The sequence below is a fragment of the Balaenoptera borealis genome (genome assembly GCF_965194805.1).
Source record: "Balaenoptera borealis genome assembly, chromosome: 20".
In the NCBI taxonomy this organism is placed as follows: domain Eukaryota; kingdom Metazoa; phylum Chordata; class Mammalia; order Artiodactyla; family Balaenopteridae; genus Balaenoptera; species Balaenoptera borealis.
The window spans coordinates 34,175,176-34,198,768 of record NC_138879.1 but is presented as its reverse complement, the minus strand read 5'-3'; the positions used below and the strand labels follow the sequence as shown (position 1 = coordinate 34,198,768).

General features: G+C 45.6%; 1 long non-coding RNA gene across 2 annotated transcripts in view; it reads left to right on the top strand.

Moving 5' to 3' along the window:
• The first annotated feature begins 4,781 nt into the window (after positions 1-4,781).
• LOC309618352 overlaps positions 4,782-23,593 on the top strand; it is a 33,769-nt gene continuing 14,957 nt past the window's right edge. Inside the window, exons 1-2 of one of the 2 annotated variants that reach the window (XR_014238432.1) lie at positions 4,782-5,493; positions 7,777-7,852. This is a non-coding gene — a long non-coding RNA (uncharacterized lncRNA). Of the gene's footprint in view, positions 7,853-23,593 lie in introns of both variants that reach the window. The other variant, XR_014238433.1, reaches the window with a different exon arrangement.

Sequence of the window (23,593 nt, the reverse complement as noted above, 5' to 3'; positions counted from 1 at the left end):
TCTGGAGAGAACAGATGGGCTGCAGTGAAAAGAATGGTCTGAGGCATGGACTCTCCATCCTGTCTGCTCATCTGTGTCTCCTGGGAGGGAGGGGTGGTTTAAAAAAACCAATGTCAAGGTTCTGCTCCTGACCAAGTAAATAAGATGGGATGGGACCCGGGCAGCATCTCGTTGTTCAGGCCAAGTTCAGGGACCCCTGGATTGGAGGGAGCACAGCTGGAGGCCATAACAATACCTTAATACAATTAGGAGGTGATATGGCCTGACCCAGAATAGCAGGGTAGTGACAGAGACAGAGACAGAGGGGATGATGGTGGTGGCTGGGAGCCCACTGGTCTTCCCCTTGGGAGCCACTGGCCTCATCTGTGGGGCTTGGATCCCATTCTGATGCAGAAGTCAGGAGGTTGGCTGTCAAGACCCAGCATTTCTAGGCATGTGCATTTTTGACAAGCCATTGGGAACGTGAGCTAAGCCAGGAAGGATTCCCCAATTCTCCCCAGTTGGTGAGGTTGTAACTCCATCCTCTTCCTCCTTAGATAGTGCTAATTCACCAGATTCTTTGCCCAGGGCCGGCTCTGATGTCACGGGTTAGTTGTCTTGGTGGGGTTGGCTGGGCCTGGGTCGGTGTGGGCTCAGAGGCAAGCTTGCCAGCCTTTGAAATCAGAACTGAGAGTTTTTATTTTATTTCAGCACTGTTTTTTTTTTTTTTAAAAAAATTTATTTATTTTTTTGGTCGTGCCAGGTCTTAGTTGCAGCAGGCGGGCTCCTTAGTTGTGGCATGTGAACTCCTAGTTGCAGCATGCATGTGGGATCTAGTCCCCTGAGCAGGGATCGAGCCCAGGCCCCCTGCATTGGGAGCATGGAGTCTTAACCACTGATCCACCAGGGAAGTCCCTATTTTATTATTATTATTTTTAAAATTTTTATTGGAGTATAGTTGCTTTACAATGTTGTGTTAGTTTCTACTGTACAGCAAAATGAATCAGCTATATGTATATATATATATATATATATATATATATATATATATATATATATATATATATATATATATATATATCTCCCCTCTGTTTTGGATTTCCTTCCCATTTAGGTCACCACAGAGCATTGAGTAGAGTTCCCTGTGCTATACAGTAGGTTCTCATTAGTTATCTATTTTATAGATAGTATCAGTAGTGAAATCAGAGCTGACAGTTTTTAATAACATCAAATTTTAAGATTCATTTCTCATGTAGATGCTCTGGCAAACATTTCTCAGGCAGGGCAGGTGGTCTGCTTTTGGGCCCTCAGAGCCCCACAGCCCAGCCTCAGAACACTGACCTAATTCCCTTTCGCTTTTAAGGCCCACAGACACCGCCATTCATGTGATGTCGTGGTTCGGAGGCTCCCTTCTCCAGTGCCTCCCGAGTCACTCTTATTATGGCTGAGCCAGGGCTCGGCTCTGCCGGGGGCCATGCTGGGGCCTGCTGGTTACTGCTCTCCCCTTGCCTCTGGGCGTGTTGTCCTTTCCCCACCAGTTTGCCTCAAGGCCCTTGCCATTCATTTTTCACACAGATGATTCTGGGAGCACAGGCGTGTGTGTGCTTGATGACTAGGAGAAAGGGAACCCCCCCAAACTGAGGACGAATGAAGTGTGGCCTGAGCACTGGACTGGACATCAGGAAAGACAGGGTCTTGTTTCTGGGTTGGTCACTCTTTCACTTGGGTCTTTTGCCTCTTGTCTTTGGGCCTCAGTCTCCCCCTATGAGGTTAGCTGGCCTCCAAGAGTCCAGTCTGCCTTACCACCGTATGGCTTCTCGGGGATGAGCTTTTAGCCAGTGATTGGATCTAGACCCTAAGGGCTGAACCATCTGTATGATCTTTTTTTTTTTTTTAAATTTTATTTATTTATTTATTTATTTATGGCTGTGTTGGGTCTTCGTTTCTGTGCGAGGGCTTTCTCTAGTTGCGGCAAACGGGAGCCACTCTTCATCGCGGTGCACGGGCCTCTCACTATCGCGGCCTCTCTTGTTGCGGAGCACAGGCTCCAGACGCGCAGGCTCAGTAGTTGTGGCTCACGGGCCTAATTGCTCCGCGGCATGTGGGATCCTCCCAGACCAGGGCTCGAACCCGTGTCCCCTGCATTGGCAGGCAGATTCTCAACCACTGCGCCACCAGGGAAGCCCCATCTGTATGATCTTTAAGAGGTACGGCAGAGGGAGGAGACTGGCTTCCTAGGGAAATGCTCAAGGTACACCCATAAAGGGTGAGGTAGAGAAGGAGAACAAGCAAGTCTTGCTGAGATCTCTACGCCCCCAGCACGCTGGCTCCTATGCCAGCCCTGGGAGGGAGGCGCTAGAAGCCCCTTGGCAGAAATTGAGGCTTGGAGAGTTAAGAAACTTTCATAAGTGAAAGAAATGGGATCTGAGCCAATTCTATCCAACTCAATAGTAATAACAGCGGTAGCAATAATAACAACTGCGGGTCTGAGTGCTTATTATGTGTTAGACTCTGTTCTAATTATCTTATTTACTCTGCATCACAACCCAATGAAGTTGGTACTATTAGGATCACCATTTACAGAAAAGGAATCTGAGGGTCCAAGAGGGTCCTTGCTCAAAATAGAGCAGCTGGTCAGTGGTAGGACTGGGTTTCAGGTCCCAGTCTTTCTAACTCTAGAGCCTGTGGGCAAAGATTAATTGCAGTCTGAGACCACAGGAGGAAACTAATTGGAAAATGTCAGAGTGTCCCCACATGTCAAGCACTTCGCCTTGTGGAAGCAGAAGCTACCAGATGGAGAAGAGGCATACAGAACTGAAGGAGAGGGTAGGCCAGCTGAGAGCAGGGGAGCAGCACACGCAGGATGGGCTGGAGCCCTGGGAGACGACACGCCCACGAGAGACAAACGGGCATGGCTGTCAAAGGAAGACAGTGCTGGGGTTTCCCACTGCCAGTTCCCATGAGGCCAGAGTCTTGCATCACAAATAAGAGCCCTTCCCACCCCCCACCCCGCCCCATTGTCCTTATAGCACCCACTCCTACCACATGCAGCCATTGCATTCCTGATATTTAAGAGATTTTCTGACCCCGCAGTCAAAGAAGCTTGACTGAAACACAGGTCAGCCTGCTGCAGAGTCTGGGAAGGATAAGTCAGAATCCCCATTTCAGGAGTGTCCTTGTTAAACTTTCTTGACCTCCTCTGCTCCAGGATGTTGAGGTGGGTTACACCTCCCTCCCACAAAAAACTCAAACACATATACATATATAGCATGTGCCTGGCACATAATAGGTGCTCAATAAATAATATATAATCATATAAACCTGTATATCTCTTTTGTTTTATTTCCACAACTGCCATTTGAAGCAAGGTGGCACTTATTCCCGTTTTACAGATGAGGAAATTGAGGCTCACAGAGTTTAAATGACTTGCCCAAGGTCCCATGGCTTGACGGAAAGATGCAGAATTAGCTCTGGGCATTTTTAGTGGCTGGTGCAAAAATGAAGACACGATCTGTCCCATGTTCACGTCACCCTGGGGCCCAGGAAGGGTGCTGTGACAGGTCTCTTGGACCTTATCTTGGTGGTGGCGGTAGGGGGGCGCTCATCCCATGAGTTCACGGAGAGTGGAGTTTGTGGTGTGAGTGGTAGCCCCCTCCTTCCTTCCCTCCCTTCCTCCTTCCTTTCTTCCTGAGGACAAATTAAAGAAGAAAATAACTACCCTTTGTTTTCTGTTTAAAACAAAATAGCTGAATCAAGTTCCATGAAGAATAAAAAGTGAATTCTCTGGACTTAGATCACTTATTGAAGAGGAGGATGCTAATGAAGGAAAAAAGCACTAATCTTAGCAATGAAATCATTACTATCAGCATTTTTGAGAAGAAGCACTCATTTATGATGGCCTTTTACTATTTATTCTGAAATTCAACTGTGGGCCAATGAAAATCAAATAGGTGGGCCACGGGGGTGGCTTAAGGGTGGGCTGCTCGGCACAGCTTTATGTATTTGGAATCGAGTTCACTTAGTGACCTGGCGCTGAATCCCTGGGAGCACCCACCCACCCCAGCTGCTTGGAAAGTGGGAAATAAGACGATCTGTCTACAGACTGATGGCTGCCTCATTCTCTCTTCCAACCAAATGAGCAGATTCTGACTTTTAAGTGCACCTCCCCTCCCGGAGCCCACCGCATTGCCAGGAGCGCCAGCCACCTGCGGATGCTGCCAAGGGCCCAGGTTCTGGCCTGGGGCGCTTCCCCTGCTCCTCCGACTCGTGCTTGCGTCTGAGCCCTGCCCCTGGGCTCCGATCTCCGTCTGCCCTGGCCCTTCTCCTCTGGCTGGCAGCCCGTTCCTCCCCTTCTGGCTCCCCGATTGGCGCCTGGCCCTGAGCACTGTCTTGATCTTCCTGTCACTTGTGGCTTCTGATAAGAGACGTGCTCCCGCCAGATACAGGCCCAGCCAGGGAGTCACCGGCGCAGGGATTCAGGACGTGGGCTTCAGAGTCAGGGCGATGCCAACCTACCATTTGTTAGCTCTGTGACCTCGGGCAAGCCACGCCCCTTTCTGGGCCTCAGGTTCCTTGTCTGTCAAATAGGGGTGATGAGATCTACTTCACTGAGGTGCTGAGAGGGTTAAATCTTGGTTTTGTTATTCTGATGTGAGATTTCCAGCTCACCTGTACATGGGGTGCTGGGAGTCAGACAGGAAAATCAAGTGTCCAGAGCGCTTGCATTCCCAACGCTGTTTTCAGAGGTCCAGCCTCATCATAATCATTCTGAGGCCTTACCGTCATAATCATTCTGAGGCCTTACCGTACTCTCGGTCTACACATGAGGAAACTGAAGCTTCGAGAGAGAGTGAGGACACCTGAGTCACAGCCAGCAAGTGGGGAGGGCTGGACTTGAACCCACGCCTCTTGACTGCTGGTCGGGAACGCAGCACAGGCGGCCGCTTTGATTCCCCGAAGAAGCTGCTGTCCAACAATGTGCCGCTGGGAAGGGAAGACAGGACCGGAGAGCAGCGGCTCCGGCCCCCCTCCCCCCGTCCCGATGCCGGCTGGCGGGGCGGGAGGAATCAGCGCGGCTGGCTTGTGCTCATGCTTGAGGAATGTCTTGAGAAGTCGTGCCTAAGCCCTCTGTATCTGACTCATCATCTCCCCGTCTCCAGGAGTGTCAGAGAAGAGCTCCCTTAATCCCTCCTGTCCTCGGTCCCAGGCTTTCATTTGTCAAACTAAAAATATTCCCTCCGGGAACCTCCTTTTGCCAGAGGCTGAAGGAGGTAGAAGGGGAATGGCGTTTTAGTGTCACTTCCTGACAGAGCCTCACATTGTTCCCCGCCAGGGGAGCAGAGCTGGGCAGCGGGAGCCAGGGGCCCCTGTCATTCTTGGGCCGGGGCCAGCCGCTCACCTTTCTCCTGCGAGCCGGCTCCCTTTCCCCCCTCTCAAGGCTCCAGACAATAGCCCACCAGCCTGACACCCAGCCTTGGCCCAGTCCCCTCGGGGCTGTGTGGAGATTCGTGCCAGGTGAGGACTGTAGAATGCCAAGTTCATTTCCTTTGCAGCCTGAGGGGAGGGTGGGCTGGCACGGTTTGTGCTTGTCTGCAGGGCTGGTTTACCTATAAAGGGATGTCGAGCTTGAAGGTAAAGGAAAAGACTAGTCCTGACGCCCTAGGAAAAACAAACGGACTTGGAGCTCCCTGAGCCAGACGATGGCAGCGTTGGGAAGCCATCAAGGTTTGTCTCCAGTTTCTCTCTTTCATTTTTTCATTTTGTCACCCCTGGCAGCCCTTTGGTCTTCTGGGCTGATCCTGAGTGTCCATGACCTTGACTTGGCTCCAAACCTTGGCTCATAGCCATAGAGCTACCTCCCTGGGCCCCACAAGGGTGCCCACTTGCTCAATGGAAATAGAACACAGTGAAACCAAAAGAGCATGGACTTTGGATCCAATCTTGGATTTAAACTCTGTCGCCCCCCCTACCAACTAGCTGTGTGTGCTTGTGTAAGGTACCTCACCTCTGAGCCTCAGTTTCCTCATTTGTATTAGTGGACAGTCATACCCATTATACTGGGCTATCGTGAAGATTAATAAGATGGGGTATGTAAAGTGAATTATACAATCAATGCCTGTCACATAGTAGGGGCTCCAAACATCGTCATCATCATCATCATTCCTTTAAAGCCCAGCAACATATGCCACTACACCACTGGAATCAGAAGACCTGGTTCTAATCTCAGCTCTGCCATTAACTAGTTACGTGGCTCTGGGCAAGTCCCCTAATATCTCAGAGTCACATGCACTCATTTGTAAAATGAGGAGTTTGGACTTGATTTCCTCAAAGATTCTTCTCAGATCTAAGATTCCGGGGTCTTGGAAGAGAAAGAAAAATACTGTATGATATCACTTATATGTCTAAAAAAATAAGACAAACTAGTGAATATAACAAAAATGAAGCAGATTCACAGATACAGAGAATGAACTAGTGGTTACCAGTGGGGAGGGGGGTGGCATATAGGGGTGAAGGAGTGGGAGGTACAGACTATTGACTGTAAGATAGACTCAAGGATGTATTGTACAACACGGGGTATATAGCCAATGTTTTGTAATAACTGTCAATGGAAAGTAACCTTTAAAAATTGTATAAAGAAATAAAATTTGAAAACAAAAACAACATATTTCCAATGATTAAAAAAATAACAAAATAAAATAAACTTCTGGGGTCTTGGAAGTACCTGGGAGTAGATGTTCACGGAAAACTTCCTTCTTTTAAAGAATTCAAGAATTACTTTGCTGTACACCTGAAACTAACACAGTATTGTAAATCAACTATGCTTCAGTTAAAGAAAAAAAAGAATACGAGAATAATGGAACTGCTTGCTATGGACTGACTTGTGCCCTTGCCCCATTCATATTGTTGAGGCCCTAACCCCCCAATGTGACCATAACTGGAGACAGGGTCTTTAGGAGGTAATTAAGGTCAAATGAGGTCATAAGGGTGGGGCCTTAATCTGACAGAACTGTCCTCTTAGAAGAAGAGGAAGAGAGAGATCTCTCTTCTCTCTGTCTCTGTCTCTTCCCCGCCCTCTCGCTCTCTCTGCCTGTCGTGTGAGGACGCAAGGAGAAGGTAGCCATCTGCAGACCAGGAAGAGAGTTCTCACTAGAAACCCAACCCTGCTGGCAACTTGGTTTTGGACTTCCCAGCCTCCAGAAGTGTGAGAAAATACATTTCTGTTGTTGAAGCCACCAGCCTGTGGTATTTTGTTATGACAGCCAGAGCTGACCAGCAGGAACACCGGGAGAGGCGCGCCGAGGCAGGACTGCATCCACAGCCAACCCTTGACAATGCTTACTGAGCCGGAGGAGTGATGGAGTCTCTGCAGGAAGGGGAGAAGCCACACCCACCCAGCAAACTTTGCAGTCAGGAATCAACTGGAACACTGCCATGAGAAGAAACTCCACCTTCTATCACGAATCATGGTTGACTCAGGCTCTGGAGTCAGCCAAGCTGAGTTTGAACCTGAGCTCTGCTACGTGCCAGCTGTGTGATTGTAGAAAAGTGAATTGACCTCTCCGGTCTCATTTTCTCATCTGTCAAATGAATCACATGATCACATTTACTCTACACTAGCTGTGTGTGTATACATTGTGCATAGACCAGTGCTTCTCATATAGTAGGCGCTTGATATGCTGGCTCCTGCTAATAATGTCATATTATCCATAATTATTATTAATTAATAATAATTTCACTCATATGACTTGCTTTACCTGCTTAAGTTAAAAATAAGGCCATCCTTCTCTTGTTATTTAGGTGGAGACTGACTGTAGCCCTTGTTTCCCCATCAGAGGAACGCCCTTCCCTCCTTCCTAGTGTCTACTATCCCAAGGTAAGCTGCAATTCCTCAAATGCTTCTTTGTATCAGACCCAGCCTTGCTGGGGGTTCTATTAGATGCAGGCATGACACCCAGAGGCTGGTGGAGGGCCAGACCGCCCCGAGCCACATAAGGTGCAGGAGAAACTTGTCCTCCTGTGACAGTCTCAGCTCGGGCTCTGGTTGGGGTAACAGCCCTCCCATCCCCTCCCATTGGAGAGCTCCATCTTGGGAGATCCTTCTGTTCTTTCTGCTCAGGTGACCTCTCTGCACAATCTCAATTTTTCAGATGTTTGGATAACCTTGAATCCAAAAGAGTATCATCTCTGTCTGGATCTGCTAGTTCCCTATTCTTATCTGTCCATCACTTCACTAGAAGCCTTTGAGTTCCACAAACAAGGGATAATTAGGCAGAGTGGCCTTTGACAAGCTTCCAAAACGCCTTCCTTGGTGACCATGAGGTGCGTTCTTATGCCTATGGGACTACTCAAGTGGTCCTTTTCACCACAAGGAGATCTGCTCCAATGATAATTTCACCTAGCTTTGAATATAAGATGCTATAGATCGTAAAATAAATCATTAGTCAATGCAACATCAAGAAAGAAAAAAAATGATGCTTCTAATTATCTATGACATGCCATCCTCTGAAAGGCACATCATGATTTCAGAGATGCTAAAAATGTGAAATCATGTGCATCTCAGAATCTATGAAATTATCAACAGTATTAGCTAATATTGCTCAAGGATTTATTCTGTGCTAGGTACTTGTTTTAAGAGTTTTAAATGAATTAATTAAAGGCTTATGAAGTAGAGGCTATTATAATAACCCCCACTATACAGATGAGAAAAGTGAGGCACATGTAGGTTATGTAACTTAATGTCACACACTTAGGGAGTAATTAGATTCCAGCCCAGGCAGTTGAATGCCCCTCTTACTAGACGTGAAGCAATGGCAGCTTTTAAATAGGAACTGCCTTCTCATACATTCTCTCTCTCTCATACACACACACACACACACACACACACACACACACATACACACACACACGCACACATGCACACACACTGGATTTTAAATCTTCCCTTCATGGCTCCTCCAAATGCTATTAGAGTACCGACTTACATTAATGAGCAAGAAATTAGGGTTGGAATGATCTGGTAAGTCTTCAGAGAGGAGTTTTGGTGCTGAAGCCCTTCCAGGGAGGAAAGGCTGTCTGCACGTACATAACTCCCAGCACATGACAGTGTACAGGCTGCCCACGGGCCACTTTGTTTAAGCGAGAAGTTAGTTGGCTCCTCGCTTCCCGGCTCTGCCTCTTTGCAATGACCTTCCCGGGGCTGGGATCCACACCAGGGCTTTCCCATGATGATACTGATAACATCTTCTCTAGGACCCTTCCGGAATGCCTTCAGCTGCCAGTGACACAAAACCCAATTACAAGCAGCTTCAACAAATAGGGCTTTTTTTGCTGTTTGTTTCTTGTTTGTTCTCACCTGATGAGTGTCCTGAGGAAGGCAGTTCAACTCTGGGGCGATGCCAACTGCTCACGTTCTTTTCGTCCTGTCATCTTAGCTTGTTGACATGTTGCCTTAGGATTTTACAGTGGTGCCTATACCTCCAGGCAGTTGGTCATGTCCCAGGAAGAAAGGGGAAGGGCAGAAGGGCTTTGTCTTTTTATTTGGGAAAGGAAGCCCTCCCAGGAGAGTTCTTGCACTTCGTTAGCCAGAACTGGGTCATGCGTCTATATGTTGAGGCCAAGGGTAATGAAACAGTCATGACTGGTTTAGACCTGTAGGTATTTCCCATCCCCAAGATCAGGGAGTCCCTGACTACTACCTGAGTGATAACAGAGGCAGGAAGCATGGATGGCGTCTGCCTCGTAGCTCCTTGCTCTCCTCCAACAATCTCTTCCCTGATCACACCTCCACCCTGCTTCTCTGCTTAGGCTTGGGACAAGACGGTGTGTGATCTGCATTCCCATCAGTGATGTAGCTGCTGGAATGTAAGCACTGCGAAGGGAGGGACCACCTCTGCTGGGCTCCCCACGTTATCCCCAGAGCTTATCACATGCCTGATGCGTTGTAAGCACTCAGTAAACACTGGAGTGAATGGATGAACGAATACTGGCCGGGAGCCCGTGTGCTGGCCACTGTCTCAGGAATCAACACGAGGATCGGGCCTCCCACCGCCGCCGGCCTGTGCAGAAGGTACGTGTGTGCGCACAGGTGTGTGACTCTGTGTGTGCGTGCACACCTGCACTCCTCCCAGCCTCAGATTGAATTACTTATAAACAGGCCTACGCCGACCTGGCAGAGTCTGAGTTTCAGCATAATAATTTCCATCATTTCCCAAATTCTTTTGATTTGGCAAAATCCAAAAACAAAACAAAGCTCCCCACCATCTTCCGCTCAGCCCACGGAAGAGCTCCACTCTCTGGAGCCCGGTGCCCTGCTCGAGCAATGGGTTCTGGATGTTTGGGACTCCAGAGTCTACTAGTCTGCCTTTTCTTCCTCCACATGCTCTTGCCCTGGACACGGTTTCCTCCTGGCCTCTCCCTGGAGGTGTGCAGGGTCAGCTCCCAGGGCCCTCTGGGCCCCTCCTCCGAATGGGCTTTCTCCCATTCTGCATTCTGGGTTTCTCCATCCAGGGCATCTGTTGATGTAATTCTCTTGAAAAAGGAATTGAGAGCATTTTCCCTCTGTCTTCAAGAATCCCATTGACCCCAAGATGGATGCTACTACAGTATCTCCAGCCTCTGGACCCTAGGAAACAGTGTGTGGTTGGCCATTTTCATTTAACTTGATCCTTAGACCCCAGGATGTACGAACCACCTTTCACTATTATCTCACGTGTGTCTAGGATCTTGCACACATGAATTTGTGAGCTTCTTATAAATCAAATAGGAGGTTAGATTAGACTCTCTTTGAGGTTTCTTCTAACATTGACTAGGTAGTTATTACAATTGTTATTATTTTTAATATAACTGAGGAAGCTGAGCCACAGAGAGGTTAAGGGAGAGGCTCAAGGTCACACAGCAAATCAGTAGCAGAATTGAGAAATGAACTGAATCTCAGTCCAATGAACTTTCCATTACACCATCCTATCTTTCCAGTTAGTTTCCCCATGAATCCCCAGTGGATTGAGGCACAGAACCCAGTCTTTCTCCATGAGGTTTCCACCTCTGTCCCAGCCCCTAAGATGTTAGCCCACAAGCGGGGTATGTTCTCCAGCCAAGGCTGCAGTGACGAATGTTGTGTGGATGGGCCCCAGGACAAAGAGTATCTGGAACTTGGAGCCTGGCACAGGCAGTGGCCTGGAACCCCTTACCACCCACCACAGCCCATGCCTCCTCTGTGCTAATTAAAGTGATCCCTTTCTCAATTCCTGTTTTTTTTTTTTCTCAAATGCATGAACAAACACCAAGTACAGTACTCTACTGCTAGGAAGGAAATAGCAAAAGGCTAGGACTTTAGAGAACAGGGCTCGAGGCTTGACATGGTCACTCAGGAGATGGGGGGTTTTCTCACATGTTTTAATCTTTCAGGATCTCAGTGTTCTCTTCTGTGAAATGGGTGTAGGGAGGTGTTAGACTAGATGGCCTCTAGGATCCCTTCTGTCCCGAAAGCGCTATAGTATGCCTTTGCAATGGTATTTAATGTAACAACGGCACAGACCTACATGAGGTCAGGAGCAGAACATTATGGATGCTGTATGTTTCCATATGGTTTGGACGCCTGGAAACCCAGGAGTCTGTTAGGTGGAACTTGTATGTATGAACTGCAGCAACATCATTGGGAGAGAGAGTAGACAGTAAGGATTGGGTGCTGGGCATGTCACACGCCTTTGTCTTAGTTAATCCTAGTGTGGTGGAGCTTGAGGCTAGCCCTCTCTAGCTCCTCACTTCGTGTTCTTTCTATGGAGCTACGCTGCATCTAATGGCATCTTCTATTTGGTGAGCGTTTATGATGTGTCAGGTACTGCTCTAAGTAACTTAAATATGCAATTTAATTGAACCCTCACAATAAGCCTAAGGAAGTTAATAATGGATCCCCACTGTATGGATGTGGCAATGGAGGCACAGAGAAATGCAGTAACTTGCCCAGGGTCACACAGATAATGAGTGGCAGAGCCTGAATTCTCACCCAATTCTGTTCGATTGCAACACCCATCCTCTTAACCACTAGGCTGTGTTGCCTCGACTTTGCCTTATTGATAGCTACCGTCCCTCAGCAAGTTGTCTACTATGTACTTGCCTAGAGTTTTTCAAAGTGTGGTCTGAAGACCAATTGCATCAGAATCTCCTGGTGCTCTTGTTAAAATGGCCAATTCCTAAACCTCTTTCCAGACCTCCCAAAGCTGGCTTTCTGGGGGTGGGACCCAGGACTGTTTAATATCAAACTCCCCACGAAGTTTTATGCCCACTAAAATTTGAGAACCACTCAACTTGGGAATGAATAGATCTTATTCTCATTAAGCAGACTTTTCCATGAGCATGGGAGATCCAAGACGTGGAGAAAATTTCAAGCATCATTATTACCTTACTGAGACACCTGTGGAATATAGGTACTTTGCAGTAGTTTTCTGAATATGGGCTTTCTTTGTGCTTTAACATGAGGTAAAGCCTAGTGTTTCAGTTAGCCAAGACTAGGTTAGGCTGCTGTTACAATCAATCTTCAAATATCAGTTGTTTAAAACAATAAATATTTGGAAAACTACATGTAAAAGAATAAAATTAGAACATTTTCTCACACCATATACAAAAATAAATTCCAAATGGATTAAAGACCAAAATGTAAGACTGGAAACCATAAAACTCCTAGAAGAAAACATAGGCAGAACACTCTTTGACATACGTCATAGCAATAATTTTTGGATCTGTCTCCTAAGGCAAAGGAAACAAAAGCAAAAATAAACAAATGGGATCTAATTAAACTTAAAAGCTTTTGCACGGCAAAGACAACCATTGACAAAATGAAAAGAAAACCTACTGAATGGGGGAAAATATTTGCATATGGTATGACTGATAAGGGGGTAATGTCCAAAATACATAAACAGCTCATACAGCTCCATATCAAAAAAACAAAGAACTTGAGTAAAATGGGCAGAAGACATGCGTAGACATTTTTCCAAAGAAGACATACAGATGGCCAACAGGCACGTGACAACAATAAAAATTTATTTCTCTCTCATACTGCATGTCCAGTGTAGGTCTGTAGGGTAGAAGATGAGAGGCTGTACCTGTAATTTATTATCTCACAGTTTCTGTAGGTGAGGAATTCAGGAGTGACTTAGCTGGGTAATTCTGGCCCAGGGTCTCTCATGAGGTTGCAGTCAGGATATCAAGAGGAGGTGCAGGCTTGACTAGGGCTGGAGTATGTGCTTCCAAAATTTCCCACTCACATGGGGGTTGGCAGGAGGCCTCAGTTCCTTATCATGTGGGCATCTCCACAGGTTGTCTGAGTGTCTTCACGACACAGAATCTGGCTTCCCTCAGAGCAAAGAACCTAAAGGGGAATGAGCAAGCAGGAAGCTGTGGTGCCTTTCATGACCTGGTATTCAAAGTTGTACACCATCACTTCCGCTTTATTCTATTCATTACAACTGAGTCACTAAGGCTGGCTCACACTCAAGGGGAGGGAAATTTATTTTCAATTATTGAAGGGAAGAGTATAAAAAAATCTGTGGACATTTAACAACCAGTACAGTCAACCCACTGTTCGCGACCTATTTATGTTCTTCTCACATGCAAAATGTACTCACTCCCACCCGAGGCCTCCAAGGTATCATTCCACCAGAGCATCGGTCTGAATTCTGGAATCTTTGTCATCTAAATAAGGAGCTGATGAGGTTTCTCAGGTGCAATTCCTTAAATTCAACTTCTTAAATATAGTTCCTCTCAAATACAAAGACCTGTGAATTCACACCCTCAACATATAATGATGGGACAGGCATAGGATAACCACCATAGAAATTTTTGTTCAAAAATGGGAAAAAAAAGGAAAGCAAAAAGAACTCTGGTCCATGGCAAGTCTGAAATATAGCTGGACATGTGTTGGTCTTACTCTTGACTGGGAGTAATTCTTCATGGCTCTTTGCCCTGCCCTCTGGTGTCTTGGTTCTAACTCTGAGTCATCCTTACTTTTCCATGATATGTAGTCTTGTTTGCAGATGTATAGTTTTCTCAGCCTGTTTCCTGCCAGAATTTGTGAGGAGAGGTTTAAAGACCATTTTCATTTTGTACTGTTCTGTTCCTTTCAGTCCAAATTGGCTGTGTTTTTGCAAATATAATTTTTTAAAAAACTTTGTGAGTCTCCTGTGAACAATATTGGGTTTATTACAGTAGAAAAAGGCTACACCCAGAAATCTCTTTGAGATAAGTCAGTGGGCTTATGCGGAAATGGCTGAGGGACAATATTCTTAAACCTCTTAGAGACTCTATTGTTTACTGAGAGTATCTGTGAGCAGATACTTAAATTTTTTAGAGGGATTTCTCTTCTGACTGAACAGCTTTCTGAGCTATTACCTTGGAACTTTCTGAGGTCTCAATAAAGGACTTTACTGTCACACCCTTGGCTCCATCTTCTACATGTTTCCCTTGCAGAGCCCTGGAATTAATCATTGGGTGGAAGACATTTCTTAATTTTAGCATTGTTTGCCATCTTGGGAGGTTGAAAATTTTCAGTACTATCAAGTTCTGGCACTTTCATGCTTAACAGTCTTTTTTTTTTTTTTTTTTTTTTTTTTTAGCTTATCCGTCTCCTTTCACATTTTATTTTAAGCAACAGGAAGAAACCAGGTATCATCTTTAACACATAGCTTAGAAATCTCCTTAGCTAGACCCACTTCATTAAGTATGTTTTCTTTCTGCATAACTGCAGGTGACAGTGTTGCTAAACTTTCTACCACTATATAAGAAGGATCCCTTTTCCCCTCCACTTTCCAATAAGATTTTTCTCAGTCTCTTTTATGCCCTCATCTGCAGACTCCTCAAAGGTCATCATGCATCTGCAAACAGATGTGTCAAAGTACTTCAAGCTTTCACTAACATTCTCCTCAAAATCTTTCCACCTTCTGCTTAATTCTAAAACCTCTCCTACATTTTTAGATATTTATTATGACAGTACCTCACTTCTAGTGCCAAAATCTGTGGTAGTTAGCAATTGCTGTGTAACAAGTTACCCCAAAATTTCACAGCTTAAAACCATGTTTTAATCCCACCAGTTACTGAGGACCAGGAATCCAGAAATGGCTTAGCTGGATGGATCTGACTCAGGGTCTTTCATGAGGTTGCAGTCTCTCAGGTCAGGGCTGGAGGAATCACTTCCAAGATGGTTCATTCACATGACTCTTGTTTGCAGGTCTCAGCTTCTCACCACATGGACTCTTCTATAGCGCTTCAAAAGTGTCCGTATAGCATGGCACCTGGCTTCCCCCAGAGCTAGTGATTTAGAGAGAGAATAAGGAGGAAGCTTCAGTGGTTTTTAGCCTTGGAAATGATGTGCCATAACTTCTGCCATATTCTATTTGTCACACAGATCAACCCTGATACAATATGGGAGGGGACTATTCAAAAGTGTGAATACCAAGAGATGTGGGATCATTAGGAGCCAACTTGAAGTTGACTACCATATACCTCCATTGAATCATCTCTATGGGTTGCATACTACTGCTGTGCATTGCACTATGATAAGGAAAGGGAGATCTATTTTTGTTATGCTTTGTGATAGTAGCCTTGATTTGATACAGAATTTCAGCAACCTTAATTCTTTTTATTTTTAGTCATAGTGACTCATTTTCTAGGATCTGGGCATGAGACTATGAGGGAGGCTGGCCAGGAGACAAAACACAGAAGCAGATGCTATGCTACTGTCAGAACCACCTTTCCCCTAAGAGGATTTGTTTAGGCTGTGATCCTCTGCCCCACTCTCTGTTCTCTTAGGGTGAGGTATTTCTTAGGAGTCCCCCTCAACTTTTTGTGTGAATAAATAAACTTCTGGTGGGACTCCAGAACATCCTAGAGTCATATCTTAGTCTCTAGCTACAGACATAGATAGCTTAGGTTCAGGCTGGGACTTTGCTAAAAAGGTCAAGAACTAAGAGGGTATAATAAGGTGACTTAGGGGAGAAAGAGAAGTAGAAACTGTCCTGGAAATGCTCTCCATAGGCCCATGGTCCCTCAGCTGATACGGGCTCTGGGGTACATCCTCTAGGTACAGAAGCCTTGACATCCATGGTTAGCCAATAAGAATCCATTCTGGCAGTACCAAAGGGTTTGATAAGACTCTCTGGGCTGCCCCAGTTGGAGCCCCTGCACCCATGTCCAATCCTTGGATCCTCCTCCTCCAGACTTAAGATTTCTGATTTCTTTCCAAACCCCACTGTGTCTTTCTGGAATGATCTGAAGTACTCTTTGTGAATGAATACACCTATTAGTGACCTCGTGGCCCACCACTGGTGCTGTGTTTTGGATCTTGGCCCAGATATTACTATCTACCATGGTGAAATCTGATTACACTCTCGCTTCAGATTGCCTCTTTACAAGGGCCTTTTAAACCAGGTATAACATCAAAGGGGGTAATTCTAGATGTTCTGAAAAATTCCCAACTCAAAACTCACCCACCGGCACACTAACAGGTATAAGCAAGTGGAAGGTGTGTACTCACTGTTCCAAGGAGAGACAGATGCATCACAGTGATGAGCACTGTTCCCCTAAGACATGATATGGCATTTTCTATGAGTAGTGCTGACATGACTTAATCGGAAAGTATTCTGTGTAGGACCTGTGTGTCAGGTGTGATGAAGAACCTGCCAGCAACCATCAGAACCACTGTCACTACCTACCCTTACTGAGTTCCCTGAAAATCACTGATGGGATGAGTAGATGTCTGGGCCACCAAACTATTGGGATTTTTGATACTGTAGATAAGACACTGAATTACTTGAAGATATAGGAGGCATATCCATCTCTATGATTCTCATCTTCTTTTCTCTCCTGAGATTAGGGCTTTCAACTAGAAGGAACCAGGGCCCTTTACAGATAGTAAAATAAAACAGGATTTGGTATCTGAGCCCATGGCTTAAGATAACAGAAGGATGATCTGGGTTCGGAATGCCGATCATAAAAACCAAAAAGAATATATGTGAAGGAGACTTGCCTATCCGATCAAAATACTTGAAACTGAGGGAGAAAAAAGTCTCAGATAAAATGCTGTAAATTATACGAGTGAATGAAAAAATTCTTTTGTCTTGAACCAGAAGTCTTCTTAAGAAAGAAATTGTTTTATTCAGGAAAATGCCTACATAAGCAGTTTGGGATTGAAGGTAAGACCCTGTAGAAATAATATAGTACGAGTCAAGGAAAAAAAAGAATCAGCTAAAACTTTTGCATGTTGGTTAGAAACAAGAATTTGGGACACATGGGGGGAAAGCTGGGAAGAGAGTAGAAAGTAGAGAGAAGACAAGTTAAAGCATCATATCAAGGTAGATGAAGGAAAGATGCTCCATGTTCATTTGGAGTTGTTTCTTCACTTGTGTGAGTGTTTTTTTGGATACCAAGGATAAGTACTTGGCTTTAAACCTTGGTTATGTGATGTGGCAAGGGGAAATGCAAACAAAATGGCAAGATGGTCCATAAACTGAGCAAAAGCTCAGAGCCAGCCTCTCAGGCAAAGGTAACAGGAAACAGAGGTGAAAACAGGGAAGCAGAGATGCTCAGGGGTCTGGGCACCAGCACATGGAGTAGAGAAACAAGGCGAACTTGACATGTCACAGGAAGAGGCAAATATGATTTCAGAGAGTTGGACACATGTTGGGATGGTGCTTGTCCAACAATGGAAGGATGCAACTGGTTTAAAAGAGAGAGAGTTCTTACAAAGGCAGGGAGGAGTTACCCAGTACAAACAAGGAGTGTGAAAATTAATTTACTTGAGGGTGAACAGGGTAGAAAACTTGGGTAATGAAATAAGAAAATGGTAATTATTTCTGCTAATGTTTTTTGCTTTTTTTCTATTGGTAGGTATCATCAAAGCATTTTACATGCAATATCTCATTTAATTTTCACTATAGTCATAAAAATCGTAAAAATTTTCACTACAGTCCCCACATTATGGATGGGGAAACCAATGATCAGAAAGGTAAAGCAAATTGTCCAAGGCTACCCAGATAGGGAATGGAGTGAGAATCCAGACCCAAGAAGTCTGCAGAGTCTGAGGTCTTATGAACATGTGACTACTTGTGTTGCAGGAAGGGGGACCCCTTCCAGGGCTCGAGAGTGGGCTCTAACACTAGGAAATGAATTGTCCGAGGAGGCACACATATTGACAAAACGAAAGACTTTATTGGGAAGGGGTGCCCCGCTGGAGAGCAGCAGGGTAAGGGAAACCAGGAGAACTGCTCGGCCACATGGCTCACAGTCTCAGGTTTAATGGTAATGAGATTAGTTTCTGGCTTGTCTCTGGCCAATCATCTTGCTTGGCCTATATTTGGCCTGACTCAGGGTCCTTCCTGGTGGCATCTCTTAGCCAAGATGGATTCTAGCAAGAAAGATTTTGGGAGGTTGGTAGGGCATATGGACTGGTATCTCCTTCCTCCTTTTGGCCCCTCCCGAATTCTTCTGGTTAGTTTTCGGCGGCAGTCCTGTTCCTTACCAGGACCTCTTGTTGCGAGACAGCTCATGCAAGTGGTGATTATCGTGCCTGCCCAAGGAGGGCAGGTTCGGTCAACCGTTCCCTAACACATGGACTAACAGAAAACATAGATGGTTTTTTTAAAAGTTCTGATCCCCGGCACAGATACAGGCAAAGAAATCATGAGGACTTCCAACTTGCAAGTCATCTGCTGCGGGTGGAGGTCTCATTATCCTAAAAGCCTAATGTTTGGCAAAAGTCTTTTCACTGTGCATAGCAAATAACATCTTCTCTGAAAAGACAAAGGAGACAAGGAAGAATGCTATCTCTTGGCATTTTGCACATTGAAGGATGACCTTGCTCTTCCTATGAAAATTATGGGAACCTTGGAAGAAAGAGATGTTGTAATCTTGGAGGTTGTGAGGGTGAAGAAGAGGGTGTTGGCCACAAACATGTGCCCCAGACATTAGGAGGGCAAACATATATATTAAGCAGGGCACTTTCACTGGCAGTCAAAAAAAGAGAGTAAATTGGCCCCTGTGACTAGGAAGCCCATGAGTGACTGGCTTCAGGCATTGCTGTAGTCAGGACCTCAAACAAGACAGTTAGGGCTACTCTGATCTCTCTTGTCTCGTCCCTTGGTTCTGTGTATTGGCCTCTGCAGATGGGTGGGAAGGCAGTTGCCTATAATTTCAGATTTATAACCCAAGTGGAAAAGTGCTCTTTATCTGTCTCACTCTCTATTTTTCAATGCAGGCCAGATCTTTTATTGGCCTTGCTGGGTCTCATGCTCTTCTTGGGACCCATCACCATTGCAAGATGGAGCACATACTATGGCTGAGCCAGCCTGGGTCGTTGTTTCACCCAGCAATGGAGGAGGTTGGGTTGAGGATGATGGGTGAGGAGCAGTTCCACAAAAGAAATAGGGCCCCTGGGACAACATAGTGATGTCCATCATAACACATTTTGAACATTCATAGAGAAGTTTGGTCCAGTAGCTGATGACTTCATAAAGGAAGATAGAAAGTTCCTAGAAAAGACATTGTAACACTACAGTCAGAGCTGATCCCAATGAGGAGCAAAAGGGGGAGTGACTAAAGCCACCCTGGGGCTGTGCAACTTGCTCTAGGGTGAACTCCGACTTTAAAAAGACATACAACCCCAGGACCCTGAGGATGAGAACCAAAGAGTAGAGTGGGTTTGTGGGAATAGTGACGGCGAGGCTAAGGCTCAGAATAAACTCATATTTAAAGAGGGAGACATTCTGAAGACAATACAAAGTCTTTGTTTGGGCTGTGTTTAGTGAAAGAAAAACAGTGCAAGTGTAGACCCATTGCTTGGGCAAAAGAAAATAATGTTAGATAAGAAGGCAGAGAAAATCAGATAGAAGTTGAAAATATAAATGTTCTATTAAGGATGTCAAACTAGAAAGAGAAGAATAAACAATATGTAGAGGTTTGAAGTCCATGGAGAGACAGTGATAACCTACTCAGTGGTTACTTCCTCCCTCCTTGTTGGTAGATGGCTGACTTTTTAAGTGTTAACACCCCTTCACCACGTCTGAGGGATAAGTTCTGAGCTGTCCAAGACAGTTGTGTGGTTCCATGCTCCTCATCGCTGATTGGTTTGAGGATAGGCAAGAGACTTACTTCTGACCAATGAGATGTGAGGACTGCTCTGTCAAGGTTTCGGAAACAGTGTCCTTGCTTCTAAAATATGTATGGAACCAAAAGTCCTTCTTTTACTGCTGGCCATTGTTGTGTTTGCATGGGATTATTAGAAATGCAAAAACCATCTTTTGACCATGAGGGAATTGAATTGACAACCTGAGGATGGCAGAGTAGAAGGGTAGAGAGATATCCTTGAAGATGTAATTGAAGTAACCAATCCTGAAGTCCCTCTACCTAGCACTTCTCAGTTTATGAGGTAATCAATTTTCCTTATTGTTTAAGCTAGTTGAACCTGGATTTTCTGCTCCCTGCAGCCCAAGGCGTTCTGACTGGCTCAGAGCTCAAGGGAGATGAAGAGATTAGATAAGAAGAGGGCAAGAAGCAGGATTCAAATGGGTCCAAGTATCTGACCCAATGACTCACATCCCGAGGTGTGGAAAGAACTTTCCGGTGGGATTGGGGAGCCACTGTCAGTAAATTTTAAGTAATTGTGGAGAATAGAAGGTGGTGCCAGAATCAGGAACTAGGCAGAGATTATTCTGATTTTCATAAAGGAGAAAAAAGATTGTTTCTGGAAACTCCAGACAAGTGAGTTTGAGGTAGATCCTTGACAACAGAATAGATTAAGAAGCAGATGGTGGGTGAGCATTTAGGAAGGAATGCGGTGGTCAGTCGAAAGCAAAATGACTTCACTGAGCACAAGTTATTCCAAACTAATCTCATTTCCTCTTTTGATAAGGTTACTATGTGTGTGAATCAGGTGTATGCCCTAAACATTGCAGGTCTTGATTTCAGCTTAGGGTTAACAGTTGCTCTCATGGTTTCCTTGTGGCTAAGATGGTGAAATGTGGGTTGGATGAGAGTAGTGGTTTTATGTATTTGCAGCTGGCTCACCAGCTGAATCCAAAGTGTTGACTATTGGATGGATGTTACTGCCCATGTGCTGAACTCGGTTGGGGTGGTGGAGAGAAGTCACGCATTGGCCTGAGCTTGGCTGAGGGTGAGAGTCTGACACTCTGGGTGAGAAAGCCCTGGGATGGGCAGGAGAAGTTCCAACAAACCCTGGGCCTATTGCCCAGAGAGATCGGATGAAGCTGAGAGGATCACGTGGATATAGGATGGGGCAGAAATGAAAGGAAGGGTCGTCAAGAAGACCTAGAGAGGTGGATGCAGACAAAGAGGCAGGTTTCAGGAGGGAGGAACAAGAAGGCAGAAGCAGGTGGGTCAGCAGAGCGGGAGTCAAAGGCAGTCCCATGGATAGGTGTGCATGGAGCCCTACTCAAGCTCCATCTCCTCACTGCTTAGAGGGGCCATGTTCCACTCGTGACAGTGGATGTCAACCTTCAGAGAGGTTTCTTGCAGAGTGCCAAGGGCTCTCTCCTTGATCCTGTCTGATTTATCACTAGATGAAAACTCAGGAGGCATACTGATCAAAGGTGTAGATGTCACAAATCCGGGAGGGAGAGTTAATGCCAGAGGTGACAGAATGAGGACCCAGCGTGGTCCTGACAGGTTGGAATGTTGGGTCAAAAACAATAAGACACAGTTTAACAGGCCTACGTGTAAAGTCTGGCTTTTACGTGCAAAAAACAAATGGCAAATACACGGAGTGGGGGAGATTGCCTTGGCAGGAAATCATGTGAAAAATATCTGAGGCTTCTAAATGACCACCAGCTCAGAATAAGCCAACAGTGTGACGTGATTGCTAGCAGTCAACATAACATGAGATAGAAGAATGGAAATCCAGTCCTCTTGGGAGGGAGCCGTTTCATTATACTCTTGGTTAGATGACACCTGGGGTATCATGTTCGGTTTGGGGCACCAGATTTTGAGAAGGGCATGGACAAATTGGAGTGTACTCAGAGACAAGCTAAGATGGAGAAAGTTCCAGAAATTATTTGATGTGAGGAGAGGTTGAAGGATAGGAAAAGATTCTGCCTGGAGAAGCAAACACAAGAGGACTTGGGAGAGGGATGCATGTCATTGAGGGAGAAGTTGGTCCATTCTCTGAGATAGGACTAAAATCAAAGGGAGAAGATACGGAAAAGCCAACATACATCCATATAGAGAAAACTTTTCTGATCATTGTAGTCAAGAGAAATCATGATCACTGATGAGTTTCAAAAGCATAAGCTCATTTGTGAGGTGGTGGGTCATTGTTTCCATGTCATAGATAAGGTAACTGTTTGAAATGATTAAGAAATTGTATGCTGATGTATTCCCCAGTGCCTAGAACATTCCCTGGTAAATTTTTGTCCAATGAGTGCGGCTTTAGAGAAGTTGAATGCCTTTCTGGAGGTCACACAGATGGATACCTCACTCCATGACAAGCCTTGGAGCAGCTGTCAGACACCATGGGCCGCCCTTGGGCAGTCGAGCGCGACGTGAACACCGGCAGGCGTGTGTTAGAGGGCTTCTGGAATGGGGTGATGGGGGACCAGAGGGCCTCAAAAGCCCTTCCAATTCAAAGGTTTCACCCAGAATGTTCCTAATCCAAAGACTCCAAATTGCTGCTTGAGAACACACGCGGGGCGCGGGATCTGTCCTCACACACGCTCTGCCGCTGTGGTTGATGGTATCTTCCCTGGGATCTTCTCAGCACTCTCCCTATAGATCCCTATCTTGGGTGCGGGTGTGTATAACTAGTGCTTTTATATCCAGACCCCCCAGGGTAACATTTACTCCTACAAAGGCCCCAGGAAGATGGAATTTCAGCTCACTGAACCGCCGAGATACGCTTTTGACTTCTGTGCTTGTTGCCGACTTGTATAGCAAGTGTAAATCCTCTCTCTGGCTTTGGCACAGGAGGAAACTCCTTTTCTGCAGAACGGGAATTTGCAGAAACTGAAGCGTGATCATCCGAAGCGAATTCAAATCTGGCTCTTTCTGTGCGGACCCCCAGGACAGACCAAGGAAGGTGTTTTTCCTTCTTCTTTTCAGGATAAATTATGATATACCTAGAAAGTCCTCACCCCCTTTTATTGTGATGGCGATGGGGTGATTGGGCTGAGTGTCATGAAATGGACATCGGTGTATGTTTGGGTTAAGTTCTTTTTCTTCCAAGAAAAGTGCAAAGGAAGTCTCGGGTGAGCCGAGGGTCCTGGTTAACACTCTTGATCGGCGGGGGCTCTGCTGTCTGTCCTCTGGCAGGACGTACTTCTCTTCAGTGGTGTCCACCGTCTCCACTAGGTGGAGAAAAAGAGCGGTGACGAGATGTACAAAGCCCCAAATCAAAACCACAGTCCAAAGAGTAAAATCCAATTCTAAATGGAACTTGAAAACTTGAGAAGTAATTTAAGGGAACCACATTAAATACGAGAATGTTTAATGGGGCCCATGTGTCGTGAGCAGAGAGAGAGAGGGCGAGAAATGGGACAGAGGAAACCCGGGAGACAATATGTCTGTGCGACTTGTTCTAATTAGGGGCAGCTGATGAGCATCATTCATTATAATTTGGTTG